We start from the raw sequence: 22755 nt of genomic DNA on the forward strand, positions 1-22755 counted from the left end.
TATGGTAGGCGGTGTTGTAGGACCACTCCGCTCATGGTAAGAACTCTAACCATCGTCTCAACATCTCTCCAATAAAGCACCTCAAGTACTGCTCAATGCATCGATTGACCACCTCGGTTTGGCCGTGCGTCTGGGGATTGTAGGCCAAACTGAAGCTCAATCGAGTGCCCTGTAATCTAAAAAATTTAGTCCAAAAGTCGCTCATAAATACACAATCACGATCGGAGATAATCATGCGCGGCATGCCATGTAACCGACTTGGCTGAAAACAAATGTGACAAAGCTGAAAAGTGTGCATACTTGCTTAATCTGTCAACCACCATAAAGATAACGGAATAACCACGTACAAGCAGAAGACCCTCTATAAAATCCATAGAAATGTCTTCCCAAATACGGTCCGGTATAGGTAAAGCCTGAAGTAATTCGGTTGATTTTAATGTGGTTGGCTTAGCCTTTTAATAGACTTCGCAAGCACGAACAAAACTCCTCATATCTCGCCTCAATCCTGGCCACGTGCAACTCTAAGATATCCTCCTATAAGTTCTCAAGACACCATCATGACCAACCTCTAGAGTGTGGTGGAAGTGCTTGATACACTTAGTTAGGATCTTTTCTTATTGCATTAGTTTCTTATTTTTATAAAAATAAAATTCCTATAGGTCGCGTTCGAACACAGGAGGGGTCGCATTCGAACGCCCTTACGAACGCCTACACCAGGTTCGCAAATATAGGGAATGCATATTGTGTGTTCGAACGCGGTCGGGCAAGTTCGAACACCTGCGTTCGAATGCCTGCATTATGTTCACACATACAGAAAACGTCTTTTGTGCGTTCGAATGTGATCGGGCGCATTCGAACACAATCGACGGGAATCCTCTAGAATTATCGTTACTTATTGTTTTAGGACTTGTTGGCTAGCCTTTATATATATGTGGATGGCAGCCAAATTCATAATGCTATTGGAATATTGATTCCTTGCCTCTCTATCAATCTATCTACCCTAATCTCCCTCCTCCCTCTTCATCATCCTTCTACCTCTACCGTTGGTAAGGTTTCTCCTAACTTCTAATCTCCCTCAACTATCGAGCCACCCCTCTTCTTTGGGATCTCGACCACTTCGTTCCCTTCGTCTATATCCCTTAATCATATCCACTATCCATCTTCATCTCCATACCCATCCATAACCCTAACATCCACTCCACCCGTCATCACCACCATTACCCACGTTATTCTGTATTTTTGTCAACATTATAGTTCGAATCTGTGAAGGGTGTAAATATGAAAGATATATATTTGGAAGTTACGAATCTAATCCAATTAGATTCGTAATTTTATGACTACGAAGAATATCTTGATAAAAAAATTTCTATGATTTTGCAGACTGCTTCTTGCAATAAATTCAGATCTTAAAGAATTGTTCCGTAGCCGATCTTTTGGTACAAGAACCTATTAATCTAGTATCAAAGCTTATCAAATTGGTATTAGAGCCTATCTTTTGGTAGCGTAGAACCCACCAAATTGGTATCAGAGCGTATCAGTGCACCAATAATTTCTGCAACAATCCATCATTTGCAGGCACCCGAATGTATCCACGGTCCAGCAGCAAACCGCCTCAATTCTCCAACTCTAGATGACGCTCCAAATCATCTATCACCTCATGCAACAATCTCAAAATATTTAAATCAAATGTACATGCATACCTTAGCTTGTCAAGGAAGGGAAAGGTAGGAGAAGAATAGGCTGCAAGCTTGGTAGTATCAAGTTGGCGTGATAGTGCATTCGCCGCACTATTTTCTGTTCTCTTCTTGTATTGTACTTTATAATCATATTCCAATAATTTTGTGACCCATTTTTGCTGTGCCGGAGTGTTTATGCATTGTCCCATAAAGTATGGAAGACTCATTTGATTGGTACGTATAATAAATCGTCTACCGATCAAATAAGGCCTCCACTTTGTCACCGCATACAGAATTGCCAACATCTCTCTCTCATAAGTAGATAATTGCTGAGATTTTTGTGATAAAGCCTTGCTAAGATAGGCAATCCCGACGCATCACATTCTATAATGAACTCTTTGGTGAAGTCCGGTAGCGCTAAAATGGATGCCGTCGTCATTGTTATTTTTAGTTTTTTAAAGGCTGTAGTGGCTTCATCTGTTAATCTAAAAGAGTCTTTCTTCAACAAAGAAGTGAGAGAAGCAGTGATCTTTCCGTATCTGGTGATGAAACGATAGTATCCTGTCAACCCCAAAAATCCTTTCAATCCGGTGGTAGTAGTAGGAATAGGCCAAGCGATCATGTATGCAACCTTTTGAGGATCCGCCGCTACATCTGCCACTAAGATGATGTGGCCTAAATACTCCACTTGTGATACTCCCCATAGGCACTTGGACTTCTTGATCTTAATTTAATTTTGCTTCAACAAATTTAGCACATTCTCTAAATGCCGCCAATGCTCTAGTTCAGTCCTACTATACACCAACATATGGTCAAAAAATACCAAGACATACCTTCGCAAGAGAGGCCGAAATATATCATTCATGAGGCCTTGGAAGGTAGCTAGAGCATTAATGAGACCAAAAGGCATCACCAGGAACTCGTAATGCTCATCTGGAGTCCGAAATGCAGTTTTGTGCACATTCGTTGGCTAACTCTAATTTGATGATACCCGGCCATCAATCAAGCTTGTTGAATATGGTCGCCCCTGCAAGCTCATCCAACAGCTCCTCTATAATCAGAATAGGATACCGGTCCTTGACGGTAATAGCATTTAGTGTCTGATAGTCAATACAAAAATGCCATGTCCCATCTTTTTTTCGCACCAATAGCACGAGGGATGAGTATGAGGCCTTGCTCTAACATCTCGGCTACCATCTTAGAAATAACTTCTTTTTGCACATGTGGATACCGATAGGGCCTCACGTTTGCTAGTGCAGCCTAAGGTACAATCTCTATGTGATGGTCCACCGTTTGCCTCTGTGGCAACTCCTGAACTTATTTGATGCTCATCTCCTACTGGTCATAACTGAAGAAGATAGGCCAAATTATACACACAAGGCAGCCCCACCATAGGCTGCATCGTAGGAATCAGCGAAGATCGAACGCCATCAAGCCACACATCTTTATTTCCTTGTTTAAATTTTATCCACATGCTCCAAAAATCAAATGTGACGGGTCCCGAACTCTATAACCACTGAATGCCAAGGACAATGTCTGCTCCTCGCATCGCCAACGGATACAAGTCCACAATGATGTTGTGTCCTTGCACCCGTATACCAACTCGGCAACACAAGCTCTCCATCTTAAGCTTCATGCCATCTCCAACAGCAACGTCAAATCCCTTGGTCGGTTTGGCATCCAAACCCAATCTCCTCACTAACCTCTCATCTAGAAAGTTGTGTATACTCCCCAAATCGATGAGGATGTGCATACAATGCTTTCTAATGAGTCTGTCTACCTGTAACATCCTCGGCGCAGAAGTATCCAAATATGCATGCATCCATATTTTAGCTGGGATATCTTCCTCCATGCCTCCCTCAACGGCCTCCTCATGGACCTCCTCTGGACACTCTCTATCATCAACAACCTCATCATCCTCCTCGAGACCGTCGATGAGCATCACACTCATGATCCGTTTGGAACACCGATGACTAGCGGTGAAACATTCATCACATCGAAAGCAAAGGCCCTTCGCTCTTCGCTCCTCCACCTAAGCAGGTGTGAGAGTTCGAACGGGGGGTCTTGTGCCTCCTCTAACATCGAAAGAAGGTCCCAAAAGTGATCGTGGTCTAGTGCTCGCAGCCACTGTTTTTGAACCCGCAGAATTTTCAGTCGGCGTTCTAGGTGCAAACTGCCCAACTCGGTTGCCCCTACTTGTTTTTGCTACCATCTTGAGAGCCTTATGTTTTTGCTCTATCCTCATGGCCTTCTCAAAGGCCTCCTCAAGAGTGGTAGGACATAGAGCATGAACATCCGCCTGTATCTCCTCTTATAGCCCTAAAATAAATGTGCTCATCAATGACGGTTCTAGCTAAGGTGGCTCACAACGACTACTAACTCTTTCAAATTCTGCTTGGTACTCCAATACGGTCGTCCTCTAAACTATCTTGCTTAATGTGGCAGCAAAATTTTCATATATCACAGTCCCAAATCTGCGTATAATCCTCCTACAAAAATTAGCCCAACCGATAAATCCTCCACCACGAATAACCGATCTATACCAATGCAATGTCGTTCCTTTGAGGTGAAAGCTTGCCATTTGGACATTTGTGTCCTCCACTATGCCTTGACAATCAAAGTATTGTTCAACTTGAAACACCCAATTCATTGGATCACCGCCTTAGAATTTTGGAAAGTCGAAGCATGTGGTTCTCCCCCCAAATAGCATTGTCGGGTTCGCGAAAGATCCTCAGTTCAGGTCTGAACCTTTGTGTATATTGATCAACTTCTCTAAATCCTCGAGCACATCCATCACTATCTCCAAAGTGATCAACCTCATCCTCAAAGTGCCAATCCTCCTCATCGACGAAGCACACCGGTGCCGCACGCCTCTCGAGTTTCACCACCGCCGGTCTTGGGTTTTGCAACGGAGGTGGGGGATGATGTGTAGGCATAGGTAAGAAGGGATAATTGACACTCACATGACGCACCTGGACCTGTGGAGTATCGGTTCGATAAGGTCACACCGTTGGTCCTTCTATAAACTCTGATCGTCGTTGAGGAGATGACGAATCCAATCGGTTTATGACATATTCCTTGAAATCATTGTGATCCTTTTGAATTGCGTCAACTCTATGCAGCAATGTTTAAAACATGCCCCTAAGTTCATCTGCCAAGCCCATATTCACACCCATGGATGTTGGTTGACTCGGTCTTGCCGTGGTCGCTCTAAAGAAATTGACCTCACGATTAAGGTCATCATAGATTGAGTCTTCCCTTATCGGTGTGCTCTCCATAGGCCTCCTTATTGATATTATCTTCTTTGTTTCAACCATTAATAGAGGTCTGAGGTTTGCCTGCTCTGATACCAGATTGATGGGTTCTTGAACCAAAAGGTCGGCTACGAAACAATTCCTTTAAGATCTGTATTTATTGTAGAAATAGTCCGCGCAACCGTAGAAAAATATTCGTCAAATATTCTTGTGTAGTCAGAACATTATGAAACTAAGTGGATTAGATTTGCAACATCCTAATCTACAACTTTCATCTTTACGCCCTTTGTAGATTCGAACTACAATTGGGACGAAAACATGGAATAACGTGGGTGATGGTGGTAGTGACAAGTGGAGTGGATGTTAGGGTTATGGATGGATATGGAGATGGAGGTGGATGGTGGATGTGATTAAGGGATATAGAGGGGTGGCTCGACAGTTGAGGGAGATTAGAAGTGATACGATTCGGACTTCACCGATGTCGTCTCGAGCACGGATACTCTTTAGGGTTGTCTTTATTTCTTGTTATATGTTTAATTCCTAAAAAAATAAGTTTTCTATAAGTTGCGTTCGAACGCGGGTGGACTGCGTTCGAACGTAGTTGTGAATGCCTGCATCACGTCAAGAGAGTGTGAATTGTGTGTTTGAACGCGTTGTGAATGCCTGTATCGCGTTCGCAAATCCAGAGAAGTGGAAAACAGGTGCGTTCGATCACGCGTTCGAACGCCTGCATCGCATTTGCAAATCCAGAGAAGAGCGAACTAGGCGATAATGTACTGTTTAGGATTAATTTTGAATTGTTTGGTTAGCCTCTAAAGAATGTGGATGGCAACCATAGAATTATTATTGAAGAATTGAGTTTTGCCTTGCCTCCTTCGTCTTCTTTGCTCTCGTTCTCTCGATCCCCGACGACGCCACTTCTAACCTCTCTTGACCGGCTAATCACCCTAGTCCCTTAGAGGTGGCCCTCTCCTCCCACTTCTTCCAATCTATCCAACACTTGCCATAACCCTTCCACCACCACTTTTCACTGGTGCCACCCCATTAACGCCGGTCCACCCCCAACCACCATCATCTAGGATCTCGTGCCTCCATCCATGGATCCTGATTAGACCCCCCGACGTTCATTCACTAATCGGATGATAACTTGAGATCCCTAGATCTGATTCGCCTAAAACTAGATTCGTTGAAAAGCTTTTTTCCGAGACTACAATATATTAAAATATCAGGTCAAGCTGACAGCGACATCTTTTGGGATCTATTTACAAAGTTCCGTGCCAAATTCAGTCCAGATCTGATAATCATAAGAGATCGAACCTTAGTCAAAAAGGAGAGATCATATCAAGAAGTTAGGAGAAACCTTGCTAATAGTAGAGGTGAAAGGATGGTGAAGAGGGAGGAGGGAGATTAGGGTAGATAGATGATAGAGAAGCAAGAAATCAATATTACAATAGCATAATGAATTTGGCTGCCATCCACATATTTATAGAGGCTAGCTAACAAGTCCTAAAATAATTAGTAACCCTAATTCTAGAGGATTCCCACCGATCGAGTTGTTGTTTCATTGAATTTGCTTCATTAATAGGCTCGTGATTCAACTTTGATCGTTATGGATTGGTCCCAAGATCAAGTCCTAGGCAAGCAGACCTAATTTTAACAGCTAGCACAGTGACAATGAAAATGGCTCCTTCCTTAGTGAGATTATATGAGCAAATGCCTGAACCAAAATACGTCATTGCTAAGGATTAGACTAATGACATATACAATGCTTGAATTATCGATGTAGATGCTACATAGTTGGTTCTCATCCTTCAGAGACTATGAGTGTAATAGGAGCATCTGTTGGAGGTGTTCGAATGCGGCATTCAAACTCGCCCGACCACGTTTGAACACGCATTATGCGTTTTCTGTATTTGTGAACTTGATGTAGGTGTTCGCAAGGGCATTGGAACGCGATCCCTTCTGCGTTCGAATGCGACCTACAGAAATTTTATTTGAATGAAAATAAAAAACTAATGCAGTAAGAAAAGTTCCTAATTAAATGTATCATGATCAAATTCACATTCCTCATTTGACTTTTCTGGTTCATTTATAACAGTAGCTAAGGATATGCCTTTAGACTTTTTAGGTTAGATATGATAGATTCAAAAGTTTGTAAATTTCTCATGAAGTGTTCTACTTTTATTATATCAATGTTCTTACTTTCTTTAATGGCAGTAATCTTACCTTGAACCCTTTTGGGCAAGGATCTAAGTATCTTCCTAACTATCATATGTTCCAGAATTCTTTCTCCTAGATTGAAGCTAGAGTTAACTATATCATTTAGCTTTGCATAGAACTCATCAAATATTTCATTCCATTTCATGCGAAGAGTCTCAAAGTTTGTTATTGTTATTTGGAGTTTACTTAACTATGGTCGTACCCTCATGGGCGGTCTTTAGGATGACCCAAGCATCCCTAGCCATTTCATAAGTGGATATATGTTGGAGCTTATTAGAAGACACAAATATAGCATTTATTATTTTGCTATTCCAACTAATTTTTCAAAATTAGCTTTATCCCATACTCAACAGGGTTTTCAACAATTTCATTATCCACCACATGAGTTGATGTATTCCAACTATTAACAATAGCTAACCAAAACATGTTAGTCATGTGATCCAAATCTAATCGGGTCATTATCTTGGCCTAGTTGAGTCCTAAACTTGGGTACTTGCTAATTATGGACTAAAGTTATTAATTTGATTAATTGGTCTAGTAAAGTTATTTAATTGGATGTATTGTGAATCTGAGTATTACTTAATCTAGTCAAGTTTACTTGGTCTAGTCAAGTGGCTTGATGTAATCAAAGCCTGAGTTCGAGATCTGGGTTGGCCTCTATATACATGTGGAGTGCAGCTTGTTTACGTTTATCAAATCATAATTGAAATTTATCTCCAAAACCTAATCTCCTCCCTTCTAATTGCGCCCTTAACGTCCCTCATCTTCTCCTCAAGCCGCTAATGCCCCTTCTTGTTCAACGTCTCCTTCCCTATTTCTTCATTGATCCCCCTAATCCCATATGCCGACCAACTCCTCAGCTACGATCTACCACCATTACCACCCTTCATACCATCTCCATCAACACCACAAGTCGCACCACCATTATTGCCATCTTATGGCAACATCTCCTACCATCAACACAACCCCTAAATTAAGTCATCGATACCATTGCCCTACTCTATTTGCATCACCACCTACTGCCATTCCAATGCTAGGCCGCTATATACCACCCCTAATCTATATTCAATCACTTACCACATCATTCCTCCTTGCTACGCCACAACACCATTGTCACTATTGCTGCACCGAGCTTGTCACCAAACCGCATTGTTTTTTTCCACTAATTCCACTACTAATACCATAATTTTGCATTAGATCACTATTAACTCAAATAGATTATGAACCTGAATGGGGTCCGAATACCAAAAGTGTAGATTGAGATATTATGAAGTCTATCAATCTAGTTTCATAATTTTTCAGCATTATATAATAATTTCATGAATATTCTCTCAGAACTATATAGATCTGCAACTAAATCATCCATTTCCACCGCTACCCTATTCCACCCACCACCTTCATTCACACCATTATTCTACTAGAGGTCTGAAACACATCAGTTCATCTATAAACTTTAAGAATGCCCTCATTCTTGCCTTCCAATAAACATAGTTCGCTCCAAGAATTGGAGACCTAATCAAACATTGTCCTCCTTTGTAGAAATCTATTGTCTAGAAGAGTTCTCTCAACTAAGAGAGTCCTACTCTAATACTAATTGAAACAACTGTAACATCTAGGCACGATTTCCCAACCTTTGCTTAATGTAAATAGTAATATAGAATAATAGCACATAAATAAGTAAAATAACCACCAAGATTTTTACATGAAAAAAATCTCAAACAGAGTTAAAAAAAGAAACATGGATCTAGATTCGCATCAAACTAATCACTAAGATACCCTAGCAGTTTATAAGATTAACTTAGAAATACGTTGATACCTATGACTAAGCTGTCTTGCTCGCCAAATTTCACAATTCACTACTTCTTTTGAAAGATTTCTAATCTCCAACCCTCCACCAAAACTGGTTGTTGTTATTCTCTTATTAGGTTTCTCAAAAAAATCATCGCAACTCCTAAGATTAGGGTACTCTAACTCTTGAATACCCCTTCACGATAAGGCTAAATATATCTGATAGATCAGAATTCGCAATGTCGTTCGAACAACTTAACTTGTGTTGATTTCTTCTTTGCGGACCGGTTAGACTGCATAAGCACAAGCATGATGCACCTCAAGTTACGCTATTTCGAAATATAAAAATGCTCATATTATATTTTTTAGATAGATAAGTATAAATAAAATATTTTGTGCATATTTTATATTTTAAATGTTTTTACTTTATGTTAACAATATATATTTTGAGGGGTGTATGCATACAAATATCAACTTTAGAGCCATAAGTAAGTAAATAAGTAATATTTTAAAGGTGTAATAAATGCAAAAACCCATTTCATAAATAGGAAGATAAATAAGTGAATCTTCTTTTAGCGGAACGAGAAAAGAAAGAAATATTTAATCATTATAGAAAACTTACAATAAATGTAGTATGTTTTTAATGTAGCTAATAAATATATTGTATAATAAACTAAGAAAAGTTTAGGAAAAATAGTAAAAATGACTTGATACACAAATAAAACAAAATTATAAATATACTAAACTTTTTCTGTTTTTTCAACTATCCTTATCTTTTGTTAAATATCTAAAAAGTATTAATTTCTCATCAAAACTAGCTAGAATGTCATCTGCACATGGCATAGTGCGTTCAAGTGCTGTACCACCTGCATCTGGCAATAGGGAAAAGTATGAAGGTTGGTGCGCACGGATATCGAGGTAGGAAAAAGACATGGCAAAAGGATCGATTTTCAAGAGGAAGAAATTGACGGTGGAGGACTTAGTGGCGCAGCCATGTGACTGTCACCCACTTATGATGCTTCTGAGACCGCAGTGGGCCGCAGTCAGAGATTCCCATGGCACGGCATCTGTCAATATTATTTTGGACTGTAAGCATGTGATTCGAGTGGTTTTCCAGAGAGAGAGAGAGAGAGAGAGAGAGAGAGAGAGAGGCTATTATGTAATTCCATATCAGTTTTCATCTTAGGTTAAACATATTGTACCCGTTTGATATAAAATTATTTTACCTATATACTTATTAACATAAAATTAAGGAAAATTTACATAAAATACTTTTTTTATATTTATAAATCGAGTCATATAATATAATAATATGTGCAAAAAAATATCCTACTATTAGATCTAAATTTAGTCAACCTTTGGGTTAAATTATCTGTACTAAAAATTATGAAAATATTCTCAATCAAGTCATACTAAATTTATTTTAGTTATTTTAAAAATAAAATATCTCTACTTAACGAAATATTCTTACGATATTAGTTCAAATCTAACCTAGAATTTTTCTGCACATTTACTAAATTATATTGCTCGATTTATAAATAGTAAAACTGTAGAGCATAAACTGCAATTTCGTGAAAAAGCAGAGTGTTATATATAAATTTTAGTAAAAATTAATAATATTATTAACATAATATTTGAAATTACAAAAATGCTCGTATTATTTTTGTTAGATAATAATCTATTATGAGAGAATGATTTTTGTTTAAGCAACAATACTTTCTTTTGTACTAGTTTTAACTTGTTTGTTAATTTATATGCGATGATAGACGAATATTTTAGGCCACAATAATTAAAATATTATGGGAATACAATTGGTTTATTTTTCTGAGAATTGATATCAAAATTTCACTTTAATAATAAGTATAAAGAATTAAAAGGGAAACTACCACAAAAAGCACAATAAATTTTTGTTTTTGTTACAAGGGTCTGTTATCAATTTTATTCGCAGATGAGGTACTTTTTCATTTAGTTTTGTTAGAAGTTTGCCTTTCTACTATTTAGTTTTTATTAAATACTTATGAGACAATATAAGAATAAAGATAGTTTTCTTGGCAGACGAGGTCTCTTTTTTTCATTGTCTTCTTCTTCTTCTAACTTTTCTTTTTTATTTTCTTTCATCTCACTATTTCCTTATTTCTTCTTCTTTTATCCTGTTATTCAAGTGGTGGATGGAATAGGAAATAGAATTTTTCTAGGAAAACTTTTATTTATTTATGGATGTTTGCACACCAACCATGTAGTTGGTATATTTAATTCAAATTGCTTGGTTTCTTCTAAAAAAACCTTAAGATGTGTCATAAATAAGGTCCAATATCTAGTTAGGGGCACTTTTCTATATCTAACACAATTTCTTAATTATACATAGATTATTCCCCAACTGAAAGAGCTAAAAGAAACATCATTACTTATTTTTCTAAACTATAACTCATTGTTTTTAAGAAATTTATAGTTACTTTATAAATTTTGTAAATTAACTGCGAAATACGATTAGCAAAACGAGGATAAAAAAGAGCGAAAGAGATCTATCATAAATTAAATTTAATACGTATTGCAAATAAGGTGCAATATCTAGTTAAATTTAATAGCGAAAGAGATCTATCATAAATTAAATTTTATCTAACACAATTTTTGAATTATATATTAGATTGTTTCCTAATTGAAACAACTAAAAGAATTATTCTTACTTATGTTTCGAATTAGATACATTCTCTTCAAGCCTCTAATACAAGAGAAATAAGATGGTGGAAGAGTGAGATATAAAAGAATAAGTAAAAAAAATAGTAGAGTAAACTTTTTTTTAAGTGTATATATCATTTATCTAACATAATTTTTTAAGTGTACATGAGAGAATTTTCCCAATTGAAAGGCATAAAAAAGAAAAATGCTATAATTAATAGAATGTTGGTGTTATAAGTAGCTGAAAGAAGCAAATGCTATAATTAATAGAAATTTAGTGCTATGAGTAGCTAAAAGAAAAGTACAGACATTTATTTTACTATCTAATTGTTTATTACTTACATAGTTAATTTATGAATTTTATAATTAATTTATGAATTTTATAGTTATAATATGAATTTTAGAGTTATATTTACTAACATTCTCTTTTCTTTTTTCACTAGAGATAATTCTACACATGCCTCCTATACAAGAGAAATATGATGGTGAATGAGTGAGACATAGAAGAATAAATAGAAGAAGAGTAAAGTAAAAGATTTTATAAATTGATTGTGAATTTTGTAAATAAACTACAAAGTAATAAAGAGAATGAGGATTAGTGGAAGTGAGAAAGACACTACCATATTTGTACTTTTGAAAATATTTCATGATTGCCAATACCTTTCTAATTCTATAGAAGCCTCTTATACAATCTTGCCCTAGGTAGTTTGATTCACAATTATTACAAGAGCTTACATTTTACAAGCCAAAAGAGGTGTATATATTCCTATATAGGTTACTGATGAAACATTGGAGTTGTTTATGTCAATGAATGTAAAGGAGAAAAGCTGTGACTTCTTCAAGATGTATATTTATCTAGTCTTAGCAGATAATTTACTCCCATCTTCTCATCTATTCAGAGAAAGATATGTGATTATCGGCATGTAGTGTAAATATTTTCGAAACTATTCTAGCCGAACTATAGAATGGAGATGTTATGCATCAAATGTGTGAAAATAACCTTTCCTATCTAAAGAAATGCACTTTCTATATTAACTGATAACCTTACTCTTATGATTAAGTTCGCAACAAAGCTTCTATCTTTTACAAACTACATATTCTTCTATGTCCCATTCTTCCGTCACCTTATTTTTTGTACGACAGACTTGTATAAAATTATCTTTAATAGAAAAAGTAGATGACAGAAAATTAGTATAACTACAAAATGAACTATGAAATTCTTATTATAATTCATAATTTTTTTACAAAATTTGTAAATTAGCTATGAAATAGCATCAAGAAAAGGAGAATGAGAAGAGTGAGATATGTACTATCATATTCAACCTTTAAGAGACATTTATAATCACTAATACCTTGCTAATTTGTAGTATCCATAACTTGAAAGTGTAATTTATTGGTAACATAGATTAAGTTCTTTTAGAGAAATCCAATGAATTTGAATTAAGTAATTCTCTCTTTTTGAAAGATTGATTATATAGCTTTTGATTATTAAGTAACATAGATTAAGTTATTTTTTAGAAGAAACTAAGTATTCATTTTTTTATTTTTCTTTTTGTTGCTAATGTTTAATTGTAAAATTCGTAAATTAACTACAAAATTTTGTTAAATTTCAAGTTCCAATCCTAGTCTAGAGATCCAAAATTATATTATGACTCCTAAGATCAAGAAGAGTTTGAATATACCTTCGGATCCAAGTTCTGACGTTCATAGCAAAAGCTTAGCATACTGTAGATACATAAGACAGAGAAATCGTGAGATCCGACGATTAGAACATCTTGAGATTTGGAAGGTTGGTAGATTGGCAGCAAAGGTACAAATCTACTAGAGCGGATGGTGGTGGTGCAATGATGGCGAAGATGGCGGTAATGGAAGGTAGAGTTTGTCAATAGAGAAGGGGATAAAAAGGAGTAGGGGTTGTCTCTCCGAGGTGAGAGGCACATCGGCCAAACATAGGGGTAGGCCTTAGTGGTTGGCCCTAGGTGGTGCTAAGGTTGGCCAAGGCTTGGTCTAATCGAACAAGGAGGAAGAAGACGGTCTTAGCACTTTGATTAATACAAGATAGTTCAATTAGATGTGCACCACAAGTATTTATAGTGGTTGCATAATTGGACTCCAATTGGCCCCAGTTTGATAAGCTCGGGTCTGACTAACCTAATAAGCGAATAGTTGTAGAAATTAAATAATGAGACTCTAGGGTCTAATCTAAATTATAAATTCACAAAGCAAATGCAAAATAAATAAATAACAAAAGTCTAGACTCTTTTATTGCAATTCCAAAATTGGTGTCTTTGGCGTTTAATCCAATATCTCCGCCCCTGACATGGCTCAACTTAGTTGAACCGTATAAGATTGCCACGCTTCCCTCACCTTATACTCAAAGTGAAAAGTAAGGTAAATAATCTAGCATCTATGTCTCAAGCTCCAAAGTGGCCTCATCATTAGAACGTCCCAACCACGCGGTCAACACCTCCATCTCTAGTCTCACACCATGTCGCTGCCTCTGCTTGTCCAAGACTCACATGGGTTCAGCCACCTCAGCAATCTCCTCCCATGGCTTGGGTATTTCAATCCCTATGGCTAGATCTAGATTGATTCTAGCTTTGAGAACCGAAACAAGAAAGACCGAATGCATTCGAGTTTTCGCTAGTAACTTTGAGCCAATTTTTGGTTTTGGATTGGTCTCAACATCGCTTATCGATACGGTTGTGCCCTCATAAAAACCAGATCACCTCGCTAAAAATTCTCGTTACCTATGACCCCTGTCATACACTTGCTTCATTTGACTTTGAGCTATCGCAAGGTGTGCTCTTAGTAGCCTAAGCAAGCTGTCTCCGTCCATCAACCCAAGTTCTGATTTTGTCTAGTCGGCGATGGTCGATCTTCTTCCATACACCTCGTAATGCTGCATCTCTTCCAAGACCGGGACCCTTTATCACAACTTATACCCGTTGCATACCCTGATCAACTATTGTACAAATAGCATTTACCGCTGTAGCTTGAGCAGCATAGGGTGTTCCTCTTCTTGTGCCTTTGAAATCGTCGTCAATACCTCGATGTAGATCCATGCTTTATTTCTGTCCTAGTTGATCCTAATTCGACATTAATCGTTACAGAGGCTTTTTCCTCTATTCAATACATAATGACTGAACCAACTTTGGTTGGTTAATCCGATTAGCTCATCGATGGTTAGATCATAATGATATATATATATATATAAGTCATTTTAATATAAATAATTTTCTTATCTCTTTTACTAAATTTTAAAATCTAATAGCTAATTGAATTATACAAGAATTGATCTCTATTAAAAGTGTACTATTATGGAAACCTAACAAAAGTGATAAAATGCTATAGTGTTACTTTAATGGGTACTCTGACCCATGGCCACAATGCACTAGTAGCTAACATCAAGTTGGTGCGTGGGACTTTTCTATATAGTCTCTAGGCTCACAATAGGTACCTCTATAGTGCCCTGGTAATTTTTTCACTAGTCGTTGTGTAAGATGTGGTGAACCAGCCTAGAGCCGGTTGATCTAGTCGAGTCTGGTTGGTCGGGTTAGTCTAGTCGAGTCACGGTTAGTCTAGTTGAATTGATCTAGTTTAGGATTGCAATAGGTTACAAAATGATCCTTTCAAGATTTGGATTAATTGTAGGAAGCAGTCCACGCAACCGAGAAAAAATATTCACTAAATATTCTCCCGTAGTCATAAAATTATGAAACCAAATTTGATCGATCCGTAACTTTTTTATCTATATTTTTTATATTTATGCCCTTGTTAGATTTGAACTGTAACTGGGATGAAAATACGATAGATTGGGGATAAAGGTGGTGGTGACGAGTAGAGTGGATGTTAGGGTTATGGATGATAATGGAGATGAGAGTGGATGGTTGATGTAGTTTAATGGATAGGGACGAAGGGGAAGAAGTGGTCGGGATCTCAAGGAGGAGGGAGGACTCGACAAACAAGGGAGATTAGAAGTTAGATGAGACCTTGCTAATGGTCGAGATGGTTGGTCGCTGAAGAGTGAGGAGAAAGATTAGGGTAAAGAGACTAGAGAGAGGATAGAGGAGGAAAGAAAGAAATATTCATTAAGCATAATGATTTTCGCTGCTATCCACATCTTTATAGAAGCTAGCCAATAAGCCAAAATAATAAATTATTAACCCTCATTCTAGTGGACTCCCGTCGATCGCGTTCGAACACACAAAATACGTTCTCTATGGATGCGAACTGATGTAGGCGTTCGCACGTGAGTGTTTAAACACGCCCTACTACGTTCGAACATACTTTTCGCATTCTCTGTTTTTGCGAACTGGTGTAGGCGTTCACAAAGGCGTTCGAACGCACCACTTCCACGTTCGAACGCGACCTACAAAAAATTTATTTTAATAAAAATAAATAACTAATGTAATAAGAAAAGACCCTAATTAGGTATATCAGATTGCTTGGAGAGCAAGTAACTTAGGATGGGGTAGCCACTATAAAGATAGTGTGGTGAGCTTCCTAAGAATGCAATGAGAATTACCCTAATTTCCCTTTCCTTTCACTCTCACTCTCTCTCTCTCTCTCTCTCTCTACCTTTAACTAGCGGCATCCTCAACGCTACCAATTGAGACCCATGCTCCCCTCTCACTTACTCCACTCCTTTTCTATTAGTTCACGTGATTGCCTGCATCACTCGCTCCCAGCTTCCCCCTTCTCCAACCTCACACCTCTATAGCCACTTCCACCCCATTCATCGAACCAAAACCAACAACTTCACCTAACCAACTTTGCGACGTGGCCCATTCCCATCTCCGACTTCATCATAAGATTAGAATCACCACGGATAAAAATCTGATAATCTTTTTCCTAATCCCGCTAGATTCACTTAGTAGCACATCATAACATTACATTCCAAGAATCTTTTCCTTAAACTTATCTTCTAAAAAATAAATTGTATTCTAATTCTCACTTTTACTAGTATTCATTTATACTGATTCATTCTCAATCTCAAATATCATAATTCTTCTATAATCAAGATTTTCAATTCTTCTGAATGCAATTTATAAATTATCCATAAATTAGAATACCAATAGTTTCTCTAATATATATCTCAATTCTTCTAGATTATGTATAGAAAACATTAATAAATAATAATCTAATATTTGATCCCATAAAATTTTACATCTCATAAATAATATTTTATTTATGATCATCTTCTCAAAAATATTTCCTTTCATTAAGATCTCTATATTTTATTTATATAAAATAAAATATATGAGAATAAAGATTTCCTCTTATATCTTATTTTCTAGAAATAAAATAATTATTAATATTTTTATAAATCTGAAATTCCTTTAAAAAATATAGTAAATCTGAATTTTTTATAAAATATAACTAAACATCTCTAGTTACTCAATAAAAATCCTTAAAGTAATAGATTTCTTAATTTCCTATACATGTAGTATAAATGTCATAAAAATTCTTTATCTTATGAAATTGGACATGATAAGAATTAATTAAAAAAGAGATGCTTTTCAATTTAATAACTCTACATTATTTAGAATAATACAAATCTAAGAAAATATGAATGGAAACTTATCTCAATCGTTTAGTAGCAAAAATTTCTAATTTTCGAATCCTAATTATAATCTGCACGGACTTCGATGCACTCACAATTGTCTTTCTTTGCCATTTTCTTCTCTTTTTCTCTTTCCTCTATATTCTCCCTTTTTGCTTTTCTCTACTTTTACTGTTTTTTTCTCCCTCTTCTTTTATACTATTTGATCTCAATTTTTTTTCCACTCTTCTTGGCACAGTACCGCCCCATAAAGCCTAGGGTTTTCTCTTCTTTTCTAAGCTTCCCTTTTTATAGTTAAAAAGATATAAGAGTCTTAATAGGATAGGGATTCTAATCTCTTTTCTTATTTAAAGATACACCTAATCTAAAAATTATTTTAATATAATTTTGAATGCTAAAGTATTAAGGATTTAGTACCTCATTATCTAAATAATAATCTATAATTATTTATTGTTAAAATTCTAGGTTGTTATAGTGGCTGTGGTGGTGGCCACGGTCGGGGTTGTGCTTAGCGCGAGGAAAGAGGACGCACTATAACGGTCCAATTCGGGATGGTGTAACTATTACAGATTCTTGCGCAGGGATTGCTCTTGAAAGCTCGATAGGGTGGTCAAACGTGGGGGTGGGAAGATGGCCGTAGAGCTCAGTGAGGGCTACATTAACATACTTCTACTAATGTAAGAAAATAACTTCATTCATTCAATTGTTCTCCAATAGGGTGTACACCATAGCTTTTATAAGCGGCTACACTATTGAATTACAGACTCAATTGACGAACTTAACCTAACTCATTTATTGGACTCGACTAGGTTGTCCCCTTGCTCAATGAGCTCAGATCCGATCACTCCTAACCAACCGAGTACAAAATACTAGTTAGACCCTTGGGTCTGATCGATTACAATTGACTTAACAAAACACTTAACAAAAACTAATAAAGTAAAATAACAGGGTCTTTATTGTAAAGAACAGCTTGTACCCATTGTTCCTACGCTCCTAGCTCTGGCTTAGCCTCGCCTTAGTGACTAAGTGATCTTCCCAACTTGATCTACCAACCCTCTGGTAGGTGCAGTTGGTAACTCAAGTCATGAGAAACAGCTGATCGCTCTTGCTCATCCCGCTCTAGCCCTCTACTGTCCTCTCTGATGATGGAATGCCCTTAGGGGCTATCAGTCATGGCGCTGGTGGTGGAGGTTTGGGCATATTTGGGCATGCGAGTAATCTAAATTAATGAGAAGAACGAGAGAAATATGCAAGTGGTGGAGGTTTGGACAAAGGATGTAGTTTACTAGATGATAACTCTGGGTAAAGGTTACGTGGTAAACTAGGATAGATTATGTAGGTGATGATAACTTGGTAAAACAGAATACGAGATGAGGGAGAAGTTGGATTGTTCTTTAAGGGGAGGAATGGCATTTAGATTAAAGCTAGATCAGCTAAAACGTGGGGTTAGTCGAACGAGAGAGAAGGAGACTGAGAGAGATGAAGATAAAGACAAATAATCAATCCTTAAATAAAAGGGACTGCCTAGATACATATTTATAGGCTAGCCCATGTCCTAAAGACCCTAAAGAGAATAACCACAAAGAAAACACATCCAAAAGTATGAAACAAACTTGGCATTAGGTTTGCTTTTCCATAGATCATGATGTTACCGATCTTATCCAAGTAGTTTCATAATATTCAGATGTCATATGAATATATTCTGAATATTTTTCTAAAACTACGCAGAAGTTAACTAAATTGAATTTAGCTAATTAAAAAAACTCTAATCTACTTAGACTCTAACTAAGCTACATAAGAAAAATACATAAGATAACTAGATTCAATCCATCGAGTCCAATGTCGCTTTGATGTGATCCGAGCTAACCCGGTTTGCATCAATGCATCACGCTTCCGTCCACCTTGTCCCCAATGTGTTCATAGTGATTTCCAATTCTTCTGTAGTTGCTTCCTCAAGTATGTGTCCTCTTTAGTTTGGTCATACTTTGCCATTGGTCAATCCTCTGTGTCGCCCTCGCTCTCATCATTGGGTGACTCCTATTAACACGATGGTTGTTAGTTATTTGACAAACTTGTGCCCTAAAATAAAGCATTCATCATAGTAGAAATATAAACCTTTTGAGTCTTGTTCTTCTAGTTCTGCTGGGTTAAGGTATCGGCCTATCATCCTCGTCTAGTCTTTAGAGTTTGACCCGGTTTAAGGAGGGGCTGGCCCACTTGGATTTGACCTAGCCCGTTTTAGATGTGGCACAACATTTGGTTCGTGGTTGTGCCCATAGCTTGGCAGGTCCATGATTTCATTGTGGTACACATTGATTGGTGGGTCGCTTCAATTCTTATTTCTTTTCCTCCATCATTTGTAGTACTGAGAAGGCTTCTAACACAGTGTAGGACGAGTAGCTTTGACCTCTGCTTGGATATCACATTAAAGTTTGGAGACAAAAGTGCTTTTGAGAGTTGAGTCTGACCATCCATGAACTCGATTGCTAATCCTTTTGAACTAATCTTCATAAGCTCTTATAGAAGTCTTTGTGTCAACTTCGTTAAGGTGGTTTAGAAGTCTTCATAGTCGGATGGTATGAAATGCACACAAAGTGCATTGGCAAACTTATCCCAACTATTGAAGTGTTGCGTGCATTGAGATGCTTGGAACCATTGAATAGCTACATTTTCTAGATGGAAGGAGGCCAGTAGCACTTTTTTGTGGTCAGGGGTCCCTTGATAGGTGAAGAATTGCTTCGCTTAAAAGATCCAATCCAATGGATTTCCTCCGTTGAATTTAAGAAAATTAACTCAAATGGTTTGTGGCTGTAGCGCTTGATTGCATCCATTCTTGCGTCTTTAGTAAGCAGCTCATAAGGAGGGCATCTTGGTTGATGAGGGTGTTCCTCCCACTCCTCCCAAGGGTCCTCATCTCGATATGTAGCCATGGGGGCACTCGGACGTGCGAGTGGAAATACTATGCGTCGGCCTCATGGTTCGGCATGCCACAGCCAAGGTGCCGGCAAGATCAGTCCTTGCTAGACCTGATCTTGGAACAGTAGATGCTCCTATGGTCTACGTTGATGATCATGAGGGGGAGGGCGTTGATCTGGTTGAGCTAGTGTTGGTGGAGCCAAAAAAGCTGCAGCCATCACTGGTTCTTCTACGAGCACAAGTGGATCCGATCTGGTGGCTATGTTGGTTCTAGCCGGCATGCCACCATGTTGGTTCTAGCCGGCATGCCACCATGTTGGTTCATCTCGGAGGTGGTAGGTGATACAAACCATTTTAAGGGTTTAAATTAAGAAACATCAAATTTGGGAATTATGACTCATGAAACTAGGGTAGATCGTAACTTTTGATTTCCAAGGTGGAATTGGATGTGTATATAATCAAAATTTACAAGAAGAACGAGGGGAAGATGATGGTGGTGGTGATTTGGTGAAAAGTGGTAATTTTTTAGATGAAAACTGGGGATAAATGTTATGAGGTTAAGATGGCAGATTGTGAAAGATGTGCATGTAGATCCAATTCGTTGTTGTGAGGGTGAATGGACGAAGAGGGACAAGTAGGCTGACCTCAAAAATAAGAGGAACAACTAGGCAAAGGAGATCTAGAAGTTAGATGAGAGAATTGAGGGAGAATAGAGCTCTAGAGGGCTGGAGGAATATAGAGACTAGTCCTAAATTGACTCATACTAGAATTTGACTTAGCTAAATCAGTCTTTCTTATCTAGCTCGGATTACTTTTTGTTCTACTATAGATAGATTTCGAATTTGAGGGAGCTCCATATATGAAAGTTCTAGATTAGGACATCCCCAGTCTTCTCCATTTCATAATAATATTCAAATATCTAACAAATATTTTCTCGAAACAACACAAAAGTTAACTAAACTAAACTTAGCTAATAAATAAACTCTAACCTACTTAGACTATAACTAAACCAAATAAGAAGATAAGATAACTAGACTCGATCCATCGAGCCTAATGTCCCTATGATGTGATTCGAACTAACTCAAATTGCATCAGTAGGATCAGATGTGGGAATGAGAAGGCAATGATTCATGTTTGGTAGAGATGCTTGCAATGCCATTATTGCCGGCGCTATTAGTGTTATGGCGTGCGACAGACTACCATAGCCTTTCATAGGATCACATGAACCATCAATGATTGGTGAACCGACGGATCCATTTGCAACTCCTTTGGAAATATTACTTGAATGGTACTTCTTTCTCATATTTCAAATACTTTGCACAGTGCCCAATAAGTTATTGGGCATTCTTTTAATGGTTTTAGTACCAATGAGATTATTGACAGTACCCTTTTTGGAGAATGTCAATAAATTTCAAAATCCATTCTACCGTCTAGTAGTTACAATAGTTTTTTTGATTGATACCGCAATAGCTCTTTGGTTGAGATGGTGATCTTGATGGCGTTGTGTGATCCCCTTCCATAGCTTGTTCCGCTGTTTGAGATGTTTGCCCTGCTTGCTTCACTACCTTCAATCTAGTTGTTGTCATAATGGTATGAAGAACATTGGTTCTGATACTAAATTGATACATTCCAATTAAGAGTGTATTGGGAGTTCAATCTTTCTAGACTTCAATTCTGCAGTTTATATATAGATAGGCTAGAGAAAGCCGTAGAATATGAAATCAGTGACAGATTTGGGCATGCGAGTAGTCTAAATCGATGAGAAGAATGAGAGGAATGTGCTTGTGAGGGAGAAATTGGTTGTTCCACAAATACAAGGGGGTGATAAGTTGAGGAGGAAGGAAGCAACGACATTGCTAGATTGAAGCTAGATTGGCCAAAACTTGGAGTTAGTTGAACGAGAGAGAAGGAGAGCGAGAGAGATAAAGATAAAGACAAATAATTCTCAAAGCAATTAATGCTTAATCAAAAGAGGCTGCCTAAACACATAGCCCAAGTCCTAAAGACCTTAAAGAGACCAAATACAAAGAAAACATGTCTAGAAAAACAAAATAAACTAAGCACTGGGCTTGTTTTTTCGTTGCTGTAGATCGAGAATGAATTTTGATAAACTAATATGAAAGTTATAGATCATGATGTTACAGATCTTATCCAAGTGGTTTCATAATATTCAGATGTCATATGAATATCTTTTGAATATTTTTTAAAAACTACATAGAAGTTAACTATATTGAACTTAGCTAATTTAAAAAAACTTTAACGTACTTAGACTCTAACTAAACCATATAAGCAGAATAAATAAGATAACTAGACTCAATCTATCGAGCCCAATATCCCCTTGATGTGATTCAAGCTAACACCATTTGCATCAGAGTCGGCAACCTAAATTGGGATAAGGGCTCGTTCTCTAGTGCCGCCCTCTCAATCTCTTCGTCAGCCTGCGAGCAAGGTTACCTCTCATATAGAAGGCTTCTGACCTTCACAAGCTTCGGTCATTTTCCCTCCCCCAAGCGTCGCTACCTCTCCATTTACCTTGATCGGGTTGAGTCACGCCCAAGTCAAGCCCGAGCTTGCGCCTAGACTCGCTTGACTTGGTTCTACTTCGCAGTGGCATAGTTAGATGTAGCTCATGTCTAGTCCACGTTATTGGTCGATGCAG

The sequence above is a fragment of the Typha latifolia genome, chromosome 1 (genome assembly GCF_019914945.1).
Source record: "Typha latifolia isolate L0001 chromosome 1, TyphaL0001v2, whole genome shotgun sequence".
NCBI lineage: Eukaryota > Viridiplantae > Streptophyta > Magnoliopsida > Poales > Typhaceae > Typha > Typha latifolia.